The sequence below is a fragment of the Mustela nivalis genome (assembly GCF_964662115.1).
Source record: "Mustela nivalis genome assembly, chromosome: 9".
Taxonomy (NCBI): Eukaryota; Metazoa; Chordata; class Mammalia; order Carnivora; family Mustelidae; genus Mustela; species Mustela nivalis.
Genome location: NC_139028.1, coordinates 100,067,019 through 100,089,603, shown reverse-complemented (window position 1 = coordinate 100,089,603; position 22,585 = coordinate 100,067,019). Strand labels below are relative to the sequence as shown.

Below are 22,585 nucleotides of genomic sequence, written 5' to 3'. Positions count from 1 at the left end.
CCAGCCTTTGCCCAGACCCTCTCCAGCAATGGCGGCTCCAAATTCCATGTCCAAGAGAGGCATCTGGGAAACGTCGGACCTCAGGGCCTCCTTCCGTCCCGCTCTGGCATGTCTGGCAGGGAGTGGGGCCTGGAGCCGAGGGCCTCTTAAACTGATTTCAAATAAAACTCAGCCCCCAGGGAGTCATCCGTCTCAGGGAGAAAGAGCCTGTGACATTCTTGGGGCAGCCCCAGGCAAATCTGGCAGAAGCCTGGGCAGGCCTGAGGCAGTCCGCCCCACAGCTCCCTGCCCCAAGGGGCTGCCAGGGGGCACCGAGTATGGCCTTGTACGGGCAAAATCATCCTGCCAAGCTTCCTTCGGAGTCAGCTTTACCTCTATTTTAGGCCCAGAGGGTAGTGTCAGTCTCTCCCCTCAGCTGTCCTTGGCTAGAACCCCACCCAGGCCTGCCAGGACCCTTGAGGCAGCCAGGGGATGGGGGGATTAGTTTGAGTCCCCAAACTCAGGGAGGAGGAGAACCCTAGAAATAAAAACAAAAAGAACAGCAACAACTCACTGCTATTTCCTCCGGACATCAGTATAAGAGCTTTTCATGCATTGTCTCCCTAGGACCTCAGAGAGGTGGGCAACATCATTGTTCTGTCTTTACCAAGCGCCTTCTAGAAGTTGGGTAATTTGCCCAAGGTCACGCAGTCACTGAGGGCCTGCAAAGCCAGGCGCGCTGGCTCTCAGCCCCTCGAACAAGCTATATCCAGCTGTGGCATCCAGAGCTGGAAGGGGCCTCGGCCTGCGCCCAAGCCAACCCCTCCACCCCCCAGAGGAGCCTGGGGGCCCCATGCTGCTCTTTGGCGGCAGATCCAGGCCTACCTCATCCAGGCGCCCTGCCCTGGGCACCCCGCCCCCAAGAGTCTCGCCAGGTCCTGGCAATGGACAGCCCACCCATCCTGAGCCAGGCAGGCCCAGTTGTGGAATCCAGGAGAGAACAGCCCCTCCAGAGAAAGGCTGGAAGCCCCATGGGTTGGGTGGGGACCGTGGGCCTTGGCCAGGGTTCAGAGAAAAAATGGGGCTCAGGGGGACACCCTGAAAACCTGGGCCCACCCACCAGCTCTCCCCTGCACTGTGGCATTTGGGCAGATTCCTTGCACCATAGACCTCGAGGATCCGACAGACCGGGGTCCAAGTCTAGCTCCTGCTGCTTAGCAGCGGTTTGGCCCTGGCAATATCCTCAAGCCCTTCAAGCTCTGGTTTCTCCATCTGTGAAATGGGGCTAATGCGCCTCCCGGCTCTTCCAGCTGTAGAGAGAATGAGAGGCAGCTTGACCACCCGTCCATGCTTGCCTGGGACTGTGGGGGGAGGGGGCCCAAGGTTCTGCGGACGTGTTAAAACTGGGAACGTGCCAAGGAAACCGGGATGAACGGTCACCCTCTGAGATCCAGTATGCAAAGCAAGGAGCACAAGGCCGGGCCCAGAACACGCTCAATGCACAGAAACTGCTTTTCCATGAACAAACCCATTCCCCAGCCTCTGCTCCGTCCATCAGCCCTGCCTCGCTGCGCTGCGGGGGAACTGGCTCCCGGAGCCCTGGAGCCAAGGAGCAGAACAAAGCCCAGTGCTGCCCCCAGCGCCCCCCTCCTTGCAGAGGAACCCCTTTGTCCTCTAAACCCTTCCCTCCCCATCCTGGCAGGCTGCGTGCCAGCAGTAATCACAGACTCACTTATTCAGAGAAGCCTGCACGTGCAGCCCCCCATCAGCGGTAATTAGGCATCTAAGGGGGTTTGAAAGCCCATCAGCCAATGCGGGGAGGGGGTGCTGAATGGGACAATCAGCTTCGCCAGGCAGGGTTGTTGGGGGCAGGGGGAGTCTCGGGGAGGCAGCCTTTGCAACAGCCACCCCCACCCTCTCTACAGCAGCTGTGTAAATGAAGGGGTGAGAGCTCCAATCCAGAAGCACCAGGCAGGCTGGCATAGGGGAGAAGGGGAGGGTGGGCAGGGCGGGGTCTCTGAAGACAAGACCACCCTCGTCACCGCAGCGTGCCCCATAAGAGAGACCTTCTGGAAGAGTCTGAATGTCCTTCATTAAGGGTCCACCCTTTCGAATTAGGTAGCCCCTTCCTGTATGCAAGCTGCTTCATCTAAACAGAAAAGAACGTCTCTAAAGCTGTGCTTCTCCCTCTGGGAAGTGCTCGCAAATTACCAAGGCTCTTGCTGAAACGTGGGTTCTGGTTTCCGGGGTCCAGGGAGGGTCCTGAAATCTTGCATTTCTCACCAGCTTCCAGATGCTGCTGATGTCCTCATGTAGGCCCACACATCTCTGGGGACAGGGCCAGGCAGAAGGGAGAAGGCCCTGGGGTCATTTTCCTGCTCTGTGGCATTGGGCCACCCCCTAAATTCTCAGAGCCTCCTTATCCTAACACAGAAAAGAGAGGACATGGTGCCTGTCTCACAGGGCTGTGCTAAGAACAAGGCAAATAGTGCGGCACAAGCCCACATGGGCTGCAAAATGGTGTTTTTGGGGGGCTCGGCCAACCTCACCTTGGCTCTGGGTTGGGGTAGGGATCTACCTGAGTTCAAATTTCAGAAGGGGCTGGTGAAACTGTTTCTCTCACCTCGTGATCTTGGGGTCTGTGGACGGTTTGAGAGTCCCCCGGGGGGGGCGGGGCGCAAGTCCCTGGGACAACCTGATCTGTGTCCGTCCTTTGATTCGCACGCCCGCCTGACCTGCTCCCAGTTCTTCCAGCTGCAAACCTCTGGGCAGTGGCTCTGGCTGCCTAGGACACTCTCCTCCCCTGCGGCTGACTCACTCCTGGGAGCACGTTGGCCTCAGTTTCCCTTTCCCAACTGCAGCCTTACCCCACCTCTGCTCCTCAGAACTAGGGGTAACTAGGCAGTCTGCTCAGGGGCCAGGATGCTGGCTGGCTCTAGTGCCCCAGACTTCAGCCTCTTCTAGGACAGAGGCCTGGCCTTGCTCAGCCTACAGCACCCCCCCCCCGCCACACCCACCAAGAACCCTCGTCTTCCTCTCTCTAGCCTACAGAGCCTGCTGGAGTGCCTCCCTACTGGGGCTGCTGCCCAGAGGGGAAGACCGGGTGAGGTTCTTCCAGGCCTTAGCAGAACCCCAACCCACAGCCCCCAGGCAACACCTGGGTTCTGAGCTTCTAGAAACCTCCTGACCTGGCTCCCCATGCTGGGAACCGGAGGGGCTGGTGAAAAGTCAGAGGGGAGAACCAGCAAGGACTGAAGGGGCCACTTAAACCTGGGCCATTGTAGCAATTTTTCTCTGTCTTTCTCACTCCTTTTAAAAAACAGGTTTCTTGGGGTGCCTGGCTGGCTCAGTCCATAGAGCGTGTGGCCCTTATCTCAGGGTCATGAGTTCAAGCCCCATGTCAGGCATAGAGATTACTTTAAAAACTTTTTTAAAAAATAGGTTTCTAGTAATTGAGTTACTTTCTGCAAACTATAGTAACATTTTACATTTAAGAATATGTATTATGGGGTGCCTGGGTGGCTCAGTTGGTTAAGCGACTGCCTTTGGCTCAGGTCATGATCCTGGAGTCCCGGGATTAAGTCCCACATCGGGCTCCCAGCTCTGCAGGGTGTCTGCTTCTCCCTCTGAACTGTCCCCTCTCACGCTCTTAAATAAATAAATAATCTTAAAAAAAAAAAAAGAAAAAGAATGTGTATTATGAAATAATTCAGATGAACCAAAAGGTCTTACTGCCCACACCCACCCACCCACTCCCAGTGTAAGACACCTGCAGGGCTGCAACCTCCCTGCACCTCTGCGGGGTCACATTTTTCTCCCTCCCCACTTCCTCCCAGCTCCCAGAAGAGCCGCCCTCCCCGCCCCCCAACCAGACCCGGGAGCCCTGAGCAAGCCCATAGCAGGCTTGGGCTCCCTTTTAGGGGATAGCTGGGCTTTTGCAGATTACCTGGGAATCCACACCACAGAAACCACTGCCAGGCAAGGCGACCACCCCCACTCCACCAGTGAGGATCCTGAGGCTCAGAGAAGTTAAGTATTTTGCCTGACACCACATAGCACTCAGACCCCTAGAAGGCAGAATCCCCAACTGCCCTTTTTCAGATGCCAGCTGGGGCTTGGGTGTGTCCCTTCCACCCCGAGCGAGTGAGTAGTGGCCCTTGGGAAGTGATGGCCTGACTACAATCTTCAGAATCACTGGCAGTTCCCAAGGTGCAGTCTGTTGGGGAAGGGGGCTGTAAAACCCTGAGCTGGCCGCAGGGACGAGTTTGGCCCTCTGTTGTCAGGACTAGTTACCCACAGAAGCCAGAGGAGACATATTTGCTAACTGACAGAGACCCTCGTGTCATAAGCTTACCCCGAAAACCACCTGGGGTGCAACCTCAGTGGGTTATTCCTGGGGGTCCTTTGTACCCCACCTGGGAGCCCCTGAGCCAGCTTGGGGGCAGGAAGGGTTGGAAGGAGTCAGGAAAGACCAGGCTCCAACAAAGCCCAGAGCAACATGGGGAGGCTGAGTTCCAAACCCTAGCCCCTCTGTTGCCCCCCACCAAAATGCACCCCCAGGTGGGCTGGGGTCACGGAGCACGAGAGGAAAGAGAGCCTGTGTCACCTGGCCCAGAAGCAGGGACAAAGGAGCAGGGACAAATGCTTTCCCTACCTCCTTGCCTGCAGATGAAAAAGAAAAGAAAAAAAAAAGACAAAACAAGGCTGTAATTGCAAACCCATTTCCTTCTCCCTGATGGCCTGCCACTAGGGCCCCCTCCCTGTGCCATGAATACTGGGAACAAGCCGTTCTGGCTCTTAGAGGACCTGCTACTCAGGGTGCAGCAGGGTGAGGGGTGCCAGGGAAACAGGGACTCTGAACTTCCCCGGGCGGGCAGGAGAAGGAGCCTGTGGGGAAGCAGCGCTGAGCCTCCTTCTTACACACCCACGTGCGGGCTGACCCCAACAGCCCTACTCCGGCACTCCCTCCCGGCCAGTCTCCCAAGGCAGAGCCCCAGCCTCCTTATCTATAGTTTCTCCCGGCCACTGAAAGTGTATATTTCTGACTCAGCTCCGAAGGCGGTGCGCAGGATCTCTCTCATAGTTTCTTGAATGAACACAGGAACGCGTGAATGGCTCTCCATTGAACAGATGGGCAAACTGAGGCTAGACTCTGCCATTGGCAAGTCAGAAGAGGCACCGACTTCCATCCCATCCCTTTCCACACAGTCTCACCCCCAAATCTTATAACATTTCCCAATTTTCATATTTCTGGAATTTTTCCTTTTTTTTTTTTTTTTTTTAAACCTTGAATGCCTGTTGCTGCTCTCTCTGCCAGCAAAAGCCTGAACAGAAACAGCCAGAAAAGACCCGTAGGGGGAACTTGGAAGCAAGCCACCACCCAAAGCTGGGCAGCTAGCTTTGCTCCCGAATGCAAGCACAATTCTCCGTTGTGATTTCATTTTGCATACAAATAATGAGTATTGTTCATCGATTTTTCTGCTGGTAAATTGTTCCTGGTTTCCACACAGCCTGATTTTATGTGTCTGTTTATGTTTCTACCCCCCCTACAAGACTGGGAGCTCCTTGAGGGTAGAGACTGTATCTTAGTACATCTCTGCTACCCCTTTGCCCAGAACAGGACTTGGCGCAAAACCGGTGCTTAGTTAATGTTTGAGTACTTAATGTTTGAGTACTTAGTTAATGTTTGAGTACTAACAATTACAGCTTACCACACTTCTCAAGGAAAGACCTCAGCGTCAAGGTCTCTGGAATCTCACTGCCTGGGTTTGAATCTAGGCTCAATTTTCTTAACCTCTCTGTGCCTCAGCCTCTTCGTCTGTGAAATGGGCTGACAGTATTTATTTCACAGGGTCAAATACAGGGATTGGCACTGCAGAATCCCCAGGCGATCCAGATATGCACATGCGGGAGCTGGGATGAGGCAGGAAGGTGAGTCTAGAGGTGAACTAAGATAAAGGGGACTGGTTGAGAGATGTTAGAACAGCAGTTAGACTCCCAGATCCTCTTTTCCATCCCTTGCGTTGGGACAACCCCTCCCATCCTGGCCCTCCTGCCCAGCCCCACACTAGCACAGGAGAGGAAGAAACCGGAAGAATCTTCTCGGGAACTCGGAGGGCCCAAAAGACACTGACACCAGCGGGTTCCGACCCCCTCACAGTGGAACGACAACGTGGCACTCTGTGTTCGGCTAAAAAAGAAAGAACAAACATTGATGCCTGGCTCCCTCCCCAAGAGATCCCAGTTTACTTGGTCTGGGATATGGCCTGGGTGTTGGATCTTAAAATCTCCCCACTTGAGCATAATGTAAAGCCACGGCTGAGAATCTCTACTGGGGGCCATAAGCTACCCCCAGAGGCCCATCAACGGTACCTTGAGTCCCCAAGACAAAGGCTCCTGGAAATATCTGGAATGAGGGTCCACACTTTATCTCCAGTCCAAGTTTTCTGAGGGACGGAATCCGTAGCTCTAAGAGCACCTTAAAATCAGACACAGACTCATGATCTTTACCCTCAGACCTGGCCAGAGAGTCTTCCTCTCAGAGACCTGCTCCGCTGTGCTCTCCTGAGCAGAAGCCGGCACCCTAGGAGCCAGCCCGGATACCCCTGGCAGCTCTACCTTCTGCGTGTCTCCCACACCTGTCTGCTTTGCTCTGTCTCCGGCCCCAGCCACACCAAGCGTGGGACCATCAGCTGTCTCCAGAACATCACAGTCCTCTCCCCATGGCCGTTTCTGTGACTCTGTCCCTGCTCTACGCCAGGCCAAGCACAGACACCTCAAAACACCAAGTCCAGCCATGTTCTTGCCAACAGCTCCCCACGGTTCTGCGGTTTCCTGGGGCTGCTGCGACAGAGCCCCACAAGCTGGGCGGCTCAGACGACAGACACGTATCATCTCATGGTTGTAGAGGCTGGAGCCAGAGACTGAGGTATGGGGCAGGGCGGGTTCCTTTGAAGGCCTGGGATGGGGACCCTGCTCCATGCCTCCACTCTGACCTCTGGTAGCCTCAGGCGTTCCGGAGCCTGGAGACCGCTCTTCCTGCGTCTTCACATGGTCTTCCCTCTGTGTGTGTCTGTCTCTGAGTCCGCATTTCCACTTTTCATAAGGATATTAGCCTATTGCATTGGGGTCCCCCTTGTGGTCTCAACTTGACCATCTGCAAAGATCCGATTTCCAAATAACGTCACAGTCACAGGTACTGGGGTAACAACTTCAACATCTTTTGGAGGGGGTGCAGGAAGGGGCCCATCCAACCATAATACCAGGCTTCCTATTGCTTTGAGGATAAAAACCAAACTTTTCTCCTGTCCATCCTGGTTCTGGGGGTCTGGCCTGGCCACCTCTCGTGCTTTACTCTCTCTCTTGCTCTCCGGGCTCCAAACATACTGGCCTCCTTCCTCTTAAGTGCCCTGGTTTCCTCACAGCTGGACACCAGTCATATCGGACAGTTCCTGCTACTCTCTCCTCGGACACAGGGCTCTCTCCTTCCTGCTTCCTTCCCGACTGCCCGGGCCCTCCCAGTCCCCAGCCCGGCCATCCTGCGCTCCCTCCCAGGTCGGGCGCCGTCTCCTAGCACACGCTCTTCATGTCCCCTACTCTTTGTTAGAATATTTACGTCGCAACAAGCTCTTTACGCTCTGTCTTCTCCAAGAGAGCAGAAGCTCCCTGAAGAGAGACACTAAATCAGTTCTGTTGACCGCTGTCGCACACCAGAGTCTTGTGCACGTCCTCGACATGTGTGGGTTATCAACTGCTTGGCGAGAACAGCAGTCCCTGAGAATACCCTCTCGCAACGTCAAAGTAAGCTGCCTTCTGTGGAACCCGGGTCTTAGGCTTCCACCCACTGAACAGCCGTCTGCCTATTGGGCAGGTCACCCAACCTTCCTGGGCTGCAAAATGGGCTTAACGACACCCTCTCCCGTCTCCTGCAGTAACCAGCACAGAGCCCAGCACACGGGAGGCTCTCGGGGAGGTATGCTCTCTGCTGCAAGAAGGAGTGTGGGACCAGGAGTCAGGGCAGGGGCGGGCACTCCCTGTGCCTCCGAGACCTAGTCACTCCACGTCCGGGGTCTGTTTTACTCTGCCCAGGGTGGGAGCTGGACCAAACCAGTGGTCTACCCCCTTTTCATAGTAGATATTTAGTAACACACCCTTGACCTCCCAAGATGAAATTCTTAGAAACAAAAAATTACCCATACACGCACACGCACATGCACACATGCTGCTCCAGGTCTGATGAAAAGGAGAAATAAAAGGCAAGTATTGTGTGCTACACTTGTGGGCATTTTAAAACTATTCGAATGATGATCTGAGTATGCCAAAGGCCTGAGGAAGCAGTTGGAGACTGGCAGGCATGGACAGAGTGCCACAATCCCACACATCGTGTCACAGCTGCGAATGTGAAATCAGCTGCCCGGACACCTCCAGGAGCTTTGCCAAGGGACACTATTTTCTGAGATGGTGAAAAACTCCAGGTAAAGTTCCCAAAAGGACAAGAGAGATTACTCTCTACACAGCTGCAATCCAGAGAATTTTCATGAATATAAAAATGCAAAACACAGTGTGTGTTTAGATGTAAAACAGAATTATAGCCTCGGCTCAAATGCTCCAAAACAGATTTCCATCTCCGACAGTTGTTTTCAAACTGTGGTCTCTGGGTATCACCTGGGAACTGCTAGAAACTCACATTCCTCGGCCGGCTGCAGCCCTGGTGAGTCAGGGATGGCGAGGCGGAGCCCGGCGAGCTGAGCTTTCAGGCCCTGCACGGTCAAGTTCGGGAAGGAGTACTCGGCCACACCTGCGCAGGTGGACGGTTCTTGCATGTCCCCAGAAATCTGTACCTTCCACGGCCAGTGTGTCCACCCCGTTGGCCCCGCAGGAAGATAAAATTCCCCTCACGTGGCTCCAGACATCCCCACTGAGGACCACCAGGCTCTGTGGCCAGTCAGCATCCTCCCTGCTCAGTTTCCCTGAGATGCTTGGCCTGGGAGCGGGGCTGGCTGAGAACAGCGGCCAGCATCACAGTGGACGGAGGCTGGGCGGGAAGCCGCGGAGCCGCCTGGGCTGCCAGGTGTCCCAGCTGAGTGATATGGCTCACCCCTAGCAAGGGCAGCCGGGGGGCGGTGGGGGGGGGGGCCTGGCTTCTGCTTCCCATGGCTGGAAGTTCTGATGGCAAAGGAGGCTTGTTGGCTTTCAAAGAGCCTTTCAGACGGCAGCTGAGCACACTGGGCCGTAGACATAGGCCTGGTCTCCTGTACTGGTTGGGGCTGGGGCTGCAGATAAGAAGCTGAGACCATCCGAAAGATCGGTGGGAAGTCACTCAGGACGCAGCCCAGCCCACTCTTAACAAAGGGAGAAGACTGCAGCCTGCCCGGGGTCTGGACTCCTGCATCTATAAAACCCTGTTCCAGAGGCCTGACAGAGCCCTCAGGCCCCCAAGAAGAGTGTCTGACCTAGAGCCACCCTCCAACCCCATGTGGGTTTCCCTAAGCCCCCCAACCCCGACCTGACCTGTGGTCAGCCTCTATCTCTGCACGACAGACCAGGAGATGGTCACCTACATTACCCACACTGTGTCAGTCCCGCCTGCTGTGGCACGTGGGGGCAGCCCAGCTGGAAGCCCAGTCCCCTTCAATGTGACCTGGGGGTCTGCCCAGCCGTCTACACACACACACGGGAGCCAGAAAAACCGAGTCAGCCTCGTGGCTGTACTGGCAGAGATGGTCAGTGATCACTCAAATCCGTCTCGTCCCCTTCTTCCCGGGGCACATGGCCGCACCCCGTCTCCCCCCCTGCGCTGCTCCCGGGAGTTCTGGGCACCGGGACGTGAGCAGAAGTGACGTGTACCAATTCAGAGCCAAGGCTTTTCAGAGCAGCTGTACCTCCTCCACAGTCTTTCTCTGTCTGCCAGTCGGATGCCGATGGCAACAAGGACCTAAATAATGGTGGCACCACAAGACGGAGGGAGCCAGCACCCCCAAGTCGCTGTGTGGAGGAAGGCCATGTGCAGACCAGCACCGTTCGTCTCAGACTTGAGTGAGTGAGAAATAAACACCTACCACGTTTAGCCCATTACCCACTGGGGGGCCTGTGTGTTGCCATGGCCTACGCCCGCTGACAGCCTCCCCTGCACGAGCACGTGGGGCCTTTCGGGTCCTGTCCACTAGAGCTGGCCGTGGCGATGGCATTGGCCCCGGCCTTTCCCTTCCAGGGGAGCGTGAATCTCTAACATCGATCCCCCCCTGCCCCAAGATGGTGGCCTCACACGTGTAGCCACCAAATCCCACAACATACCAAGCCAGGGCTAGGCTCTGGGGACACAGGGCAAACCAGCTGGCGCTCCTGCCCAGGGGCTTCGGGGACCACCTGTGGCTGGACAGGAATGATACGGAAGGAATGAACCGGAGGCAGGAACACCTGGGACGAGGAGCCCAGCCCCGGGGTGGGAGGCTGGAGAGACTGTATTTCCTTAGCAGGGGCGTGTTACCGTGGCCGCCTTGAAAAGATAAGAAGGGGTTGTAAAGGAAAGGGGAGGGGCAAGAAATTCCAAGAAAGGGGAACAGTGCAGGTAAAGGAAAGGGGTGCGAACAGTCCCAGTTGCTTGGGGAGGGCTGGGACACCTGCTCTAGCCGAAGGAGGACAGAGATTTGGAGTCAGGGCTGCTGGGGATGGGGGAGGCGGCTCCTGGGACCAGATCACCAGAGCCTTGAATGCCGTGCCTGAGGCCAGCACGAAACTTGGAAAGCTGTGAGGAGGGCCATGACCTCACCCTCCCCGTCTTTATTCTGCTGCTGGCACTGGGACAACATTTCACGCGCTCTGCACGTGATCCGTGTGCTCGACACACGAAATACTTAGTCCTCACGGCCGGCCCGGGCTCCCCATGATCTCCTTCCGTAGCTGTCACAACTGAGGCTCCCCGAGGTTAGGAACTTGCCCTTGGCCCCCCAGTAGCAGGGCTGGGCCTGGAAAATACGCTTCCCTCTTGGTTTAGGGCACTCAGTGCACCCCGCTCTCAGAACACGGCTGAGTGCATAGTAGACAGCCAAGGACTGTAGAGGGAATGAGGGAATCTACCAGATTCCCAAAACCTGCCACACAAATCCAACTGGTTACTTAGAAAGCTGCCCCGGCTTAGCAGGGTGGGGGACAGAGAGGGTGAAGCCGGTGAGCAGAAGGAGAGGTTGAACGAAGACATTAGTAGAGGAGATAAAACCCATGCAGAAGAACTGGAGGGCGCAGACTCTGTGCGCCAACTTTGAGCAGTGACTGTGCGCCAGGCACTGGCCTAGGCTCTCCCCCAGTATCAACTCAGTGTCACTTCCCCACAGGCCCATGGAGTAGGAATCCACCTTAGCTCTATTTCCCGGATGAGCAAATCGAGGCACAGAGAGGTAAAAGGTGACAGATCGAGTAAGTGAGGAAGGGGGGACCCAAAGCCAGGCAGAGGAGGTCAGAGCTCTGTGTCCAGAGGAGGAAGGGAGAGGAGGCAAGGGTGACTCCCGCTGTTTCCAGCGAGGGGACTGAGGGATGTGGGGCCTCTGCTTCCCCTGTTGGCCTGGAATGTAGATGAGTCAGGCCCCAGGCCAGGGAGCTGCCTAACTTCCTGGCTGGGCCAGCATTCTGGGAGGCTCTGTTTCTCTGTAGGACCCCAAGGCGTCTGTGAGGGAAGCTGTGTGTGGAATACAGATGACCCCAGCCCACCCTCAACCCCGGCAGTGATAACAGGGTGCCAACTTTGCTGAAGGGAGGGGGCCGGGACTGGCATGGGCCAGGCCAGGGCAACAAGGGGCCCGCTTTAGCTCCCTGCCTTCTCCACAGTGTAGGCAAGTCACTAGCCCCGCCCCCAAGCCTCTTTGGGGACCTGACCTTGGCCCCTCCAGGTAGGGGCTGTGGTGTTTGCGCCTGGAGCCAGGATGCGGGGGGTCGCGGGGCCCAGGCTGTGAGGAAGGGAAGGGCTAAAAGTGAGGGGCAGAGGAAGGATAAGGGCCAGCTCCGAGCCTATCCTGTGAGCAGAGACCCACAGCCACCACATGGCCCCAGGCAGGAAAGGAAACAGGAGGATTCTCAAAATAGACCAGGAGCGTGCAGCTCGGCTGCATTTCCCAGGTCCCACCATCTGGCCAAGCCTGGGCCGGAAGCGCGGCAGGGGAGGGGGGAGCCAGAGTGTGGATGGGCTGCCAGCCCTGAGCCGAGCGGGCGCCCACCATTCACCCGGCACCTCTCCCTGCCAGGTTTTCTGTTCGTCCTCTGAGGACTCTTACGGTACAGTGGCAAGGCGAGCACCGTTGTCGTTAGAACTCTCAGGAAGCCGAGACTCGGAGAGGCACAGTGACTTGTCCAAGCACACACAGTAGGCAAGCAGCAGAGCTGAGGAGGCCTGCGCCCAGCATGGAGCTGTGCTCACAGCCACGGGGCCGGACAGCAAGGCCTGACACCCGCCCTGGAACTTGCTGTCTCCTGTCTCCTATCTTTGGGCTAAACCCAACATGAGACCAGCTCCCCTTGAAAGCCAAGTTTAGGACTCACCAATGATAGCCCCGAAAGGACAAGTCTGTGGCAGTGAGGGCCCCAGCAACAAGAAACTTGGCAGAGAAGGGTGGTTTGGACCCTCTGGGAAGACCCTGCCCAGGTTCTGCCTGAGAGGAAGGAGGGGACTCCGCACAAACCCGGCAGATGCCCCAGGTCCGTCTCTACCTCCAGAGCTGGGACCTGGCTCGGCCCTCTCCCACCTGCCACCACGGCCACCCGCACCCCTGGCGGCAGGAGCATTCCAGCTCCACGCACTATGGCACCTGATCCTCTCCACTGCCCCGAGGGGCTGGATGAGGACAGAGTGACTCCTCCCTATGCTACCCAAGAGGGTCCCAAGGCTCAGGGCGATGGAGGGATGTGTCCGAGGTGAGGCGAGCCGTCAGGACTGCAGTCTGTGGCTGTCATTCAGTCACTTAACAAATGTGAGTGGCATGCCTGCTATGCCTGGGGATAGAGACGGAGGCCCCGCGTGTGTGGAATTCTGGCTCCAGACTCCTCCTCCAGTGCTCTCTCCCCTTCCCCAGCTTCCTTCACACACCTGTCTGGGAGGGGTGGCTTCACCCCACCCGGGAGTCTTGGCTCCAGTGCTGGGCCCGACAGGGGCAGGGGCGTGCTGGAGCTGGGTGCTGTCCCCAACCCTCCCTGCGGGGACCCTCAGCCCAGAGGAACAGCAGCAGCCCCGGGCATCCCTGTGAGCAGAACTCGGGCCATTTTGGTCACCCAGAAGGAGGTGAGCCGAGGGCAGCAGTGGCCTCAAGCCCTTCACAGACAGGGTAGGAGTAGGGGGCAGGTGACGAAGTGGGAGACGGAAAGAAGAAGGGAAAGAGGCATGAAAGAAAAGGAAGGAACAGAGGGAGCAGGCAAGATAATGGGAGAGCCGCTGCCGGAGACACGGTGGGGAGCAGGTAGACAAAGCGGAACTGGGAGCTCCAGCGACAGTCCTGGTCTTTACCTCGTCTTCCCCCCAGGGCAGAACACAGGTGTGTGGCCGCCTAGAGCCTCGTGGAGCCTGAGCAGCAGAAGCATATCCTGTGGGTGCAGCTCACCAGGACGGGCTTCCTGGAGGAGGAGGGCTGCGACCCAGAGGATGGAGATGGGCCGGGAGGCTGTGGCTCTCGCCCCCTCCAGTCTCTGCAGGCACATACCTGCTGTGGCTATAGCTCTGCTTCATCTCTGCGGTCATGACTTTTTCAACACAAAGTCATGACCACCTTCCTGGCATCGGGGGCCGCAGAGGCTGTGGAACCAGGAGCGGCCCCGGGGGCTCAGGGCCAGCTCCCAAATTAACAGGCACCGTTTTGTGAAGATCTACAGTATGCCGCGCCCGTGCTTGGGCCCGGGGTCCTCTGGAGCACCGTCTGGTGGGGGAGACAGAGCAGCAAAGGCAAGACGGAACACAATGGGCAAAGTGACCTGACGGGTGCCGTCATGAGAAGGCACGAGGGGGACCTCCGGCACGTGGGGGCTGGGAGCCAACCCAAAATGAGGCTCCCTGCTCTCCAGCCGAGGCTGGGCTTCTCTGAGCCTCTCCCGGCCTGCCATGAAGCTGGGCCTCCCCGGGGCCGCTATGCTTTTCACCAGTCAGGTGGGAGCCAGAGAGAGGGTAGGAAGGAGAAGCGTATCAACTGACCTCTCTTCTGTCCTCTCCCGAGTCACTGATTGTGATCTGGGGACTTCCTGGAAGAAGCTATCACTCCCACCCATTCATGGTAGCCTTGGAACGTGCCTAAAATTCCACCATTAGAGACACCTGTTGCGGGGGTTGGGGGGGGTCAGGTGTTAGCTTATAAAAGGGGAACTTTAGAGAGAAAGCCTATTTAATCTTGGTTCAAACTTAACTAGCTTGTTGGAGCCAGATTGTCTTGATTTGAACCCAGCTCCACCACTGTTAGATTCTGAGTAAGTTATTTACCCTCCTTGAGCTTTGGTCCCCGCCCCTCCCCCACGGTCTGCAAAATGGGAACACAGTACCTGCGGTGAGGTGAGATAAGGTAAGAGACAGAAAGCCCTTGCCAGAGGGCCGGGGCGTTTAGAAAACATTCGGTGATTGTTAGCTGTTACTGACGTGGGGAACAAAGGCAAAAGGAAAAGTTAAATTTCCTTACTGCCTGCAGCCCATTGATAAGTCCTTGGAAGAGGTAGAGGGACCTTCCTCTGGGAGCTCAGCTGCCTCCGTGTTAATACTTGGCTAAGGGCAAAGGCAATCTCAACTTCACATTATCCCAACTCCCCAGGATCCTGAGTCTACTTTAACATATAAAAATTCCTTTGGAAACCTCCTTTCTCTCTACTCGCCCCACCCCCGCAAGATACATGTTGGCAATCCTCCTCCTGCCATCTGTCACACTGATCTACATCTAAAGGGTCTCATGACCAAGCCTGTACTAAACAGTAATAAATGACCTTTTCCTAACAACAGCTAGCCCCTCAAGGTCCTGGAAACCCTGCTTCTGAAATGCCAATTGAATATTACCCCCACCTTAAAAGACCACCAGAGACGTGAGTCAAAGCCAATCAGCAAGGGTCGTTTATTGCAGGTTCGAACCTGGACCTCTGCGCCGCTCGTTGCCGATAACGCCGAGAGGTCCAGAGCTGGGTTGGTGCAGGGTTTTTATAGACAGGTACAAACAAGTTTCGGGTGGGGCTGAGCTGACTGATTGACAGTTTGAACAGGCATACTTGGCGTCAGTGAATTGGGTCAGGGGACCCGGCGCGAAAGCAGACAAAGCAATCTTACAGAAGCAGAACTGGCCGGTTAGCCCGCGCATGCGGAAAAAAGTACTATCAGGATATTGAAGGCCTGGTTACTATCAAGTAAAGACAACTGGGAGTCTCCTGGTGGAATCTTACATTCCTGCTATCAAGCATCCTTGTTAGTGAGAATTAGGTTTAGAAGAAATTTAACTTTATTTACTTTTCCTTCTACCTCCGCCTCCTTCCGTTTTTCATGGAGGGGAGGGTGACATTAGGGCTATTGATAAGGTAACTTCTTTGTTGTAAATCTCAAGGACATTTGCAAACCAAGGGAGACTCCTACCTTGCAGGATTGTGATCTCTGCAAGTTAACTATTTATCGTTTTATGGCAGTCAGGGGTGCCTGAGGAATGCTACACATATGGAGGGGAGCAGGTGAAGGAAGGGGGGGTGCAAGGCACCAGCTTTTGCTTTGTCCTCAGCCAGCCCCACTTCTAAAATTCCTTAGACACTTCTGTTATCCCCGACCCCCTTCCAACTTGAAAGTATATAACCAGTCACACGTCACAAACCCAGGGCAGCTCTTTCCGCTTACGGGTCCCGTCCCTGGGCTGTTATAAAACCACCTTTTTGCACCCAAGATGTCTCGGGAATTCTTCCTTGGCCATCGGTTCCGAACGCCAACATTTCTACCTCATTAATATTTATTACCCACGATTGCTGTCATCTTCATCATTATTGACACAACACTAACTTTTTTCCCCAACTGCAACCACAAAGAAGAATAAAACAGAGGCCCATGCTGCAGGAATTCACAGTCAAGGGTGCAAGGCAGGTGAAAGCCAGCAGGGATGAGCTAGTTTAATACGTGGCTGTCCTTGGAAGGGGGCAGGGGGCTTTCTAGTGAGATGACCACATCTGGAGGAGAAGGATTTCACACCGAGGAAAGCTCTTGCCCGAGGCCAGGGCGTCAGGAGAATTCATCCATCCTGTTTTGCTTTGTTGGAATTGGAATGGGGGTGCAGATCTGACCCCTGGGACAGAAACCAAGAAGACCATGCAGTTTCCATGCAGACTCTTCCAGGGTCTGCTGGGCTTTGGCCTAAGGAAATTCCCTACAGGAGGTGCCGGAAGAAGGACCCGCTTGAAGCTCCTGAAAGGAAAAATCTCCTCTGCCTGCCAAATGCATATGATTGTTCCCGCCACAGTCCCAACCTCCAGCCGACTTCTGCTGGGACTTCTGCCCTGCCTCAGCCTTGAACTTTAGAATGCTGGATTATCTTGACTCTGTTCCCTTGGGAAGACATGTGAGATTATTTTGGGAAGTTGGCTAGGCTTCCTGTTGTGCTCCCCCTCCTCCCGCAGATCAGGGTGGTTACTGAGCCAGAGGAGACCCGGACAGGCGGTCTCCATGGTCGGGCCGTAAGGGAGCTCGGCTCCGAGGGAGGCAGAGGGGGCCTGGGAACGTGGGCAGGGGAGGCTGGGTGGGCTGGTGACCCAGATCTCACTTCCTGTCCCGCTTCCCTTCATTCCCAGACACTAGAGAGGGTGGACACTTGGAGCACAGGCCGGCAGGAAACCGAATGTCTCCTTGTTGTGAGTGAGGTTGCGCCTGGCTCACTCCAGTGGCAGTCAGACATCCTACAGCTCTCATGGTGCCCCTGAGCCATGTCCCCAGCTCTTTCTGACGGAGTCAAGGACTCAGCCCATGAGGTCCAGCCTTTACCTCCTTTTTGACAGAGGAGCAAACTAAGCCCCAGAGCTAGGAAGAGACCCAACAAAGCTACACAATGGGTGCGTGGCAGAGGTCACATCTAAGCCCGGGACTTAGGAATCCAGGTACTCAGGATGTTCGGAATAAATGCACGAATGAAAATCCTGAAGCATGTGGCCCTATAGCGGTGAAGCAGGGGTAAAAAGGATCCATGAAACAGCTCTTCTTAAAGTCAGATATGGGATACTAGCCCCCTGGAAGAGGAGGGAGACCCGGGTTCCTGCAGTACCCACACCGGGCCGCTAGTTGGGAGTGGGGGGCATCGGGAGAAGTCACTGGAGTCCTGGAGCCACACTTTCTCTTGCTCCAAGAAGCTGCAGCTTTCGTATCTTCTGGGATGGGGGCGGGGAGGGAACATGTTCCTCCCCTAGCTGAGAGGAGTTTACGGGGGTGCATATCACGCTGACTGTGGAATGTGCACTGCAAACCCTCCAGACAAGGTCCCTGCGCTTGTAGGGGCGACAACTAACCAACAGGCAAAGAAATGAATGAGAGATGACCAACCCGACAGCCACATGACAGACGCGAGCGGTGCTGGGATGCGCTTGGCAGAGAAAAGGACCAGGAGGGGTCTCTACGGCTTCTCCGAGGAGGTGGCATTTAGGCTGAGCCCACCGGATGAGAAGGAACCAGCGCGGTGAAGGCACCAGGAAGCTGGGGAAAGGCTATATGCCAGAGGGTGGATGGGATCCAGTTTATGTTCTAAGACCTTCTGTTGCTCTGAGTAAGGGGGCACGGGGCGGGATGGGAGAGAGAGGCAGCAGGGAGACTGGTGAGGGGAGTGTGTGGACATCAGTCAGGATGGGAGGTGACGCCTCTGGCCTGGGGACACCATCCCCACGCCTGTCGCTGCTTGAAGAGAGCTTTGGCTGGACAGGGAGGAATAATGATGGCTCCCAGGGGGAACGAGAAAGACCGGGGAGGGGCAAAGGAAATGCTCAGCCTCAAACGAGTTAAGGTAGAGAAGCCATTGGACGTCCAAGGGGAGAGGCTAAGAAGCCATCTGGATATTCAGAGCAATGACAAGAATCATGGTGACCAAGTTCTGAGTCGTGTTTCTGTTATCCGGGGTGCCTTGGGCCTCCCGCCCCAGACTGGGCCCCTTCAGGCAGGGGCTGAGCCCAGAGTTGTTCTGACGCCTGTTCTCAGCCTCGAATCTACTGCGGCACTAGGACCTGACCGCGGGGATTTGGGGGCTCAGTAAACATCTGTCAAATAAACCTGAATGGACAGAGGCCACTGGGTGTGCAGATGGAGCTGGAAACTGAGACACCAGGGACAGACTCTGCCTAAGCCAACAGTCCCCCGCCTGGCCCCCTGGGAAACCCAGCCCTGGGCCTCCCCTTTCCCCCCCCATTCCCTCGGGTCTCCTCCCCTCCTGCCAGCTTCCTGCCAGGAAACAGCAGCCCCCAGGCATACATCATTAACTACAATCACCTCTTACCAGGGAGCTGCACTGCAGTCCTCGAAACACTCTGCCTTCCATTATCTCGAAGGATCCTTGGAAGCAGGCTGGGAGGGGGGCCTAGGTAGCGCCCACCCGCCTCTGCCAAGAGGGGAGGTGAGGGAAGAAGCCTTCAGAGCGGTGCTGGCAGAATTGGGACCTCTGTTTCCTTCCCTTCACAAGAGAGTCTGGGAGCGTTGCATTCCCCAAGGACCCTGCCCTTCAAATAGCAGAGAAGCCCCTAAAAAGAGGGAGTGTTAATGGTGGCCCTATAGGTCTTGAGACGTCCGGCCAAGGAGAATGCAGGGCTGGGGAAAGCCTTGGGCACATGGGACCTCTCTACACACAGCGCTCTGTGCCTCTGAATAGGATTCCGTGGGAAAGCTAGCCTCCCTCTACATTGTTTTATGTTCCACAATGTTCCGTGATCGAGGCTCACCCTCCACCTGAAAACAACTCCCACTAGCTCTGGCAGAGGGTTCTGTGGAAGGTGATGGAAAGAACTTGCCATGCTGCTTTGACCAACTCCCTTTCTCTCCCTGGGCCTCAGTTTCCCCATCTGACAAATGGAGTAGGAAGTAGTTGCCCAGGTCTCCCCTCCTGCCTTTTAGTTCTGAGTCTCTCTAATTTGAAGGTCCCTGGACCCCAGCTCTAGCCTCTCCCCCAGAAGGTTCTAAAGACTGTGGATCTGAAGTCCATCCCCACCCCGCCGCCCTCAGCCTTCTGATGGCTACAGGAGGCCTTGGTCATTTCCCAGCAGCCACAGCGCAGACCGGCAGACACACACCACCTGCTCTTCACATCCAAGTCCTGCGGCCCCAGGCTTGGAGAAATTCCCCTCTGTTAGGCAAGGCTGTGACAGGAAAGGGACAAGACCTGACCTCTGCTTGGAAAACCAGTTGTGCAACACAGTCCTGCAAAGGGGAGGCACGTGGCCGACGGGAAAGGCCGTCTGAAGGAGCCAGGGCCTTCTTTGAAATGAATATCTTGGCAAGACCCACAGAGAAATGTCCTTTTGGACACCGCTAACTCTGGGTCACTGCTAATTAATTAATTCAGAGGCTGGCTGCAGTGGCTGTGTCCCCACAGCATCCCTAAATACAGAGCCTCGGGGTCATTGTCAAGGATGCATGGAGTTGCAGGGGCAGGGCCTCGCTTGCGGCTTCTGCACTCCCAAACCCCTTGTTTGTGCTTCGAAGAGAGCTCAGCCTGCAGCTCAGTCATCTGGGCACCCTCTCCCAAGGCAAGCGAGTAACGTTTTCAGTCACAAGGAAAAAGTCATTTTGTATCAAGTCTTGTAAACAAGGCAGGTAATGTCATTTGGGGCTACTAGGGGCAGCGGTGGAGAAGACTACAGAGCATTTTTTTTTCTTCTACTGTTATGTGGTTCGGAAGCTGATGGAGTCTTGGCATTGTGTTTGGAATAAAGCATACTAATGGTCATGTGTGTTAGATACCCATCGCGTGCCAGAAACAGAGCTGGGGCTTTTATACAGGTTTGGTCTCTTTCTCACGGCATCTCGGCAAGACAGATTTTTTTTTTTTTAAATGTCTATAATTGCTTTAAGGCTGTTAAGGTGTTCCATCTCTTCTTGAAACTTCCTGAAAGACAATTTATGTCTTTCACAGAATTTTTTTGTATCTAAAATTTCAGTTGTACTGGCAGAAAGTTGCTCATAATATCCCCTCTCTCATTTCATGTCTGTAGGGTCTCTAGTTAGGTCCACTTCTCCCGTCCTGATATTGGTGATTTGTGTTCGCTCTTCTCCTGGGTCCCACGGAGGAGGAAACTCCCGCAGGATTACAGAACCAGCAAAGCCACCATCTGTGGGGCAGGTCTGTCCCCCAGGTCTGTCTCCCTCTCCCTGCCCCCCACCAAGATTATTTTGAAGAACAACATTTAAGGCACGACTCACAAAAGTGACCCTGGAAGAATACTCCGATCTTTCAAAATTACTCATGGCCCTTTGACCTCAGTCAACAGCATTCCCTGTGCCTTCCCTCCCTCCGGCCACCCCTCCCTGCACTCAGGTCTGCTCACAGCGACCTCCCCCCACTGTCTGAACGAGCACCCCCCCCCCCCAGCCCATCCTACTCCTCTGGGCTTCCCTGTTCCCTTCCTCACAGCAGCGAGCAAGACCTAAAGGGATCTTCTGTATTTGGTGGTCATCTGTCTCCCCGTTAGAAGGTACATGAATGAAGACAGAGACTAAGTCTCTCATACCAGGCGCATAATAGGTGCTCAATGGGTATTTATGGAAGAATGAATAAATGAAAACAATGAAATTCTTTGTTTCTTAAAAATATTCTTAACTCAAACTTGGCCTCCGATTTCTCTGTAATTATTTCCAATGAATTGAGTTTTGCCGGGAGTTCCTTCATTTAAAACCCTTTAACCAGGACACCTGGACGGCTTAGTCTTGGTTGAGCACCTGACTTTTGGTTTCGGCTGGGGTCGTGATCTCGGGGTTGTGGAACCGAGCTCTATGTCGGGCTCCTCGCTGGGGATAGAGTCTGCTTGGGATTTTCTCTCTCTCCCTCTGTGTTTTCTCTCTCCAAAATAAATAAATAAATAAATGCAATATGTATACATATATATGTGTATATGTAGTAGTAATAAATAAATATATATATATATATATATATATATATAGTGTGTGTGTGTGTGTGTGTGTATAGTATATATAGTAGTAATAAAAATTTTTAAAAAACAGCCTTTTAACCAAATCTATTCTCCTATTTGCCTTCTCAAGTCCCTAGAGAGCTTGGGGGAGAGGAGATACGATCCCCTCCATTGAGGGATGCGTGGATGGAGCGCAAGAAGTTGTGGGTGGAGGCTCAGAGCCCCTCAATGCCTGACACCCACGCTTGGCGGTCGGCCTCCTTTGCGGAGTGCCTTGGCCGAGAGAGCCTCCAACCAGTATCTTCCTGGGAGGCTGCAGCTGAGGGCTGACTAAGGAGATAAAGGCCTGCTCTGGGACTCCCACTTGGAACAGCAAGGCCACCCCGTCCTCGGACTGACCTGGGCGAGAGGTCAACTGTGCCTCAGCCCAGGGCTCCCCCCCCTTCCCTCCTGAAGCACCTAGCCCCCGACAGGAGGAAGGACTTCCAGGACCCTCGGATCCCGGGCCCCCACTAGAGGATTGGGCTGTTGGGTGCTCAGGTCCCAGTCTGAGTGCTAGGGACTGAGTGCTCACAGCCTGCCTCCCCACTTCCTCCCCTTTGTGAGAGTCTCACACACACACACACACACACACACACACACACACACACCAGTAAAGAAAGTGGATAGTATAAAGTGGAGATATGTTGTATAAAGAAAAGTTTCAGAATGGGTAAGTGGTCATGAGGGTTTTGGGGTGGGGAGGCCCCAGGAAGGCCTCTGGGAGGGGACGAAGGGGAAGGATGGGGTCAGCTGAGGGTCCCACTCAGCCCACAGCCCTCTGACTAAGGTCCTGCTGGGAACCGCTCGGGTTTTGACCCCTGTGACCGAGGAAAGGGGTTGTTGGTATACCCCGCAGGTCCCCTTCTGACCAGCCCCCGTGCTCCACTGAGCTGACTCTGTCACCAAAGCCTTCTCAGCAAATGGATTCTGGTTACCCCACACCCTTAAAGTCACAAACAGGGGGCGCCTGGGTGGCTCAGTGGGTTAAAGCCTCTGTCTTTAGCTCAGGTCCTGGTCCCAGGGTCCTGGGTTTGAGCCCCACATCGGGCTCTCTGCTCGGCAGGGAGCCTGCTTCCTCCTCTCTCTCTGCCTGCCTCTCTGCCTACTTGTGATCTCTGTCTGTCAAAAAAATAAATAAAATCTTAAAAAGAAAAAAAAGTCGCAAACAGACCTAACCCCAACACCTGTCACTCTCCTTGTGGGTCCTCCAGAGGGTGTTTTGAATGGCAGTGGAGAGAGAAAAGGAGATTGGGAAGTTGCAGAAGAAGGGGCTGGGGCAGAAGGAAGCTGGGCTGGCCTCCTCAGAATATGCCCGCCCCCCCGCCCCTGGCCGCAAGCTAATAGCAAGCCCAGGCAGTAGGCTGCACCCCTCCCCACCCAGGCACTCTGCCAAGATATCTTGGGAGGAGGATCCTGAGCAAAGGGTCCCTAGGGTTTAGCTTCTGGGCTGGCTTCCTGGAGCTTAGAAGGCAAACTACTCAGAGTAAGAGCAAGA

At 55.2% G+C, this 22,585-nt stretch overlaps 1 protein-coding gene across 1 annotated transcript in view; it reads right to left on the bottom strand.

Annotated features, from left to right (window-relative positions):
* ACCSL (1-aminocyclopropane-1-carboxylate synthase homolog (inactive) like) overlaps positions 1 to 18,486 on the bottom strand; it is a 63,305-nt gene extending 44,819 nt beyond the window's left edge. The window contains exon 1 of the mRNA XM_082684035.1: positions 18,426 to 18,486. The gene's annotated coding sequence lies outside the window, so the exon portion shown is untranslated. The remainder of the gene's footprint in view (positions 1 to 18,425) is intronic.
* Between the last annotated feature and the right edge of the window lie 4,099 nt (positions 18,487 to 22,585).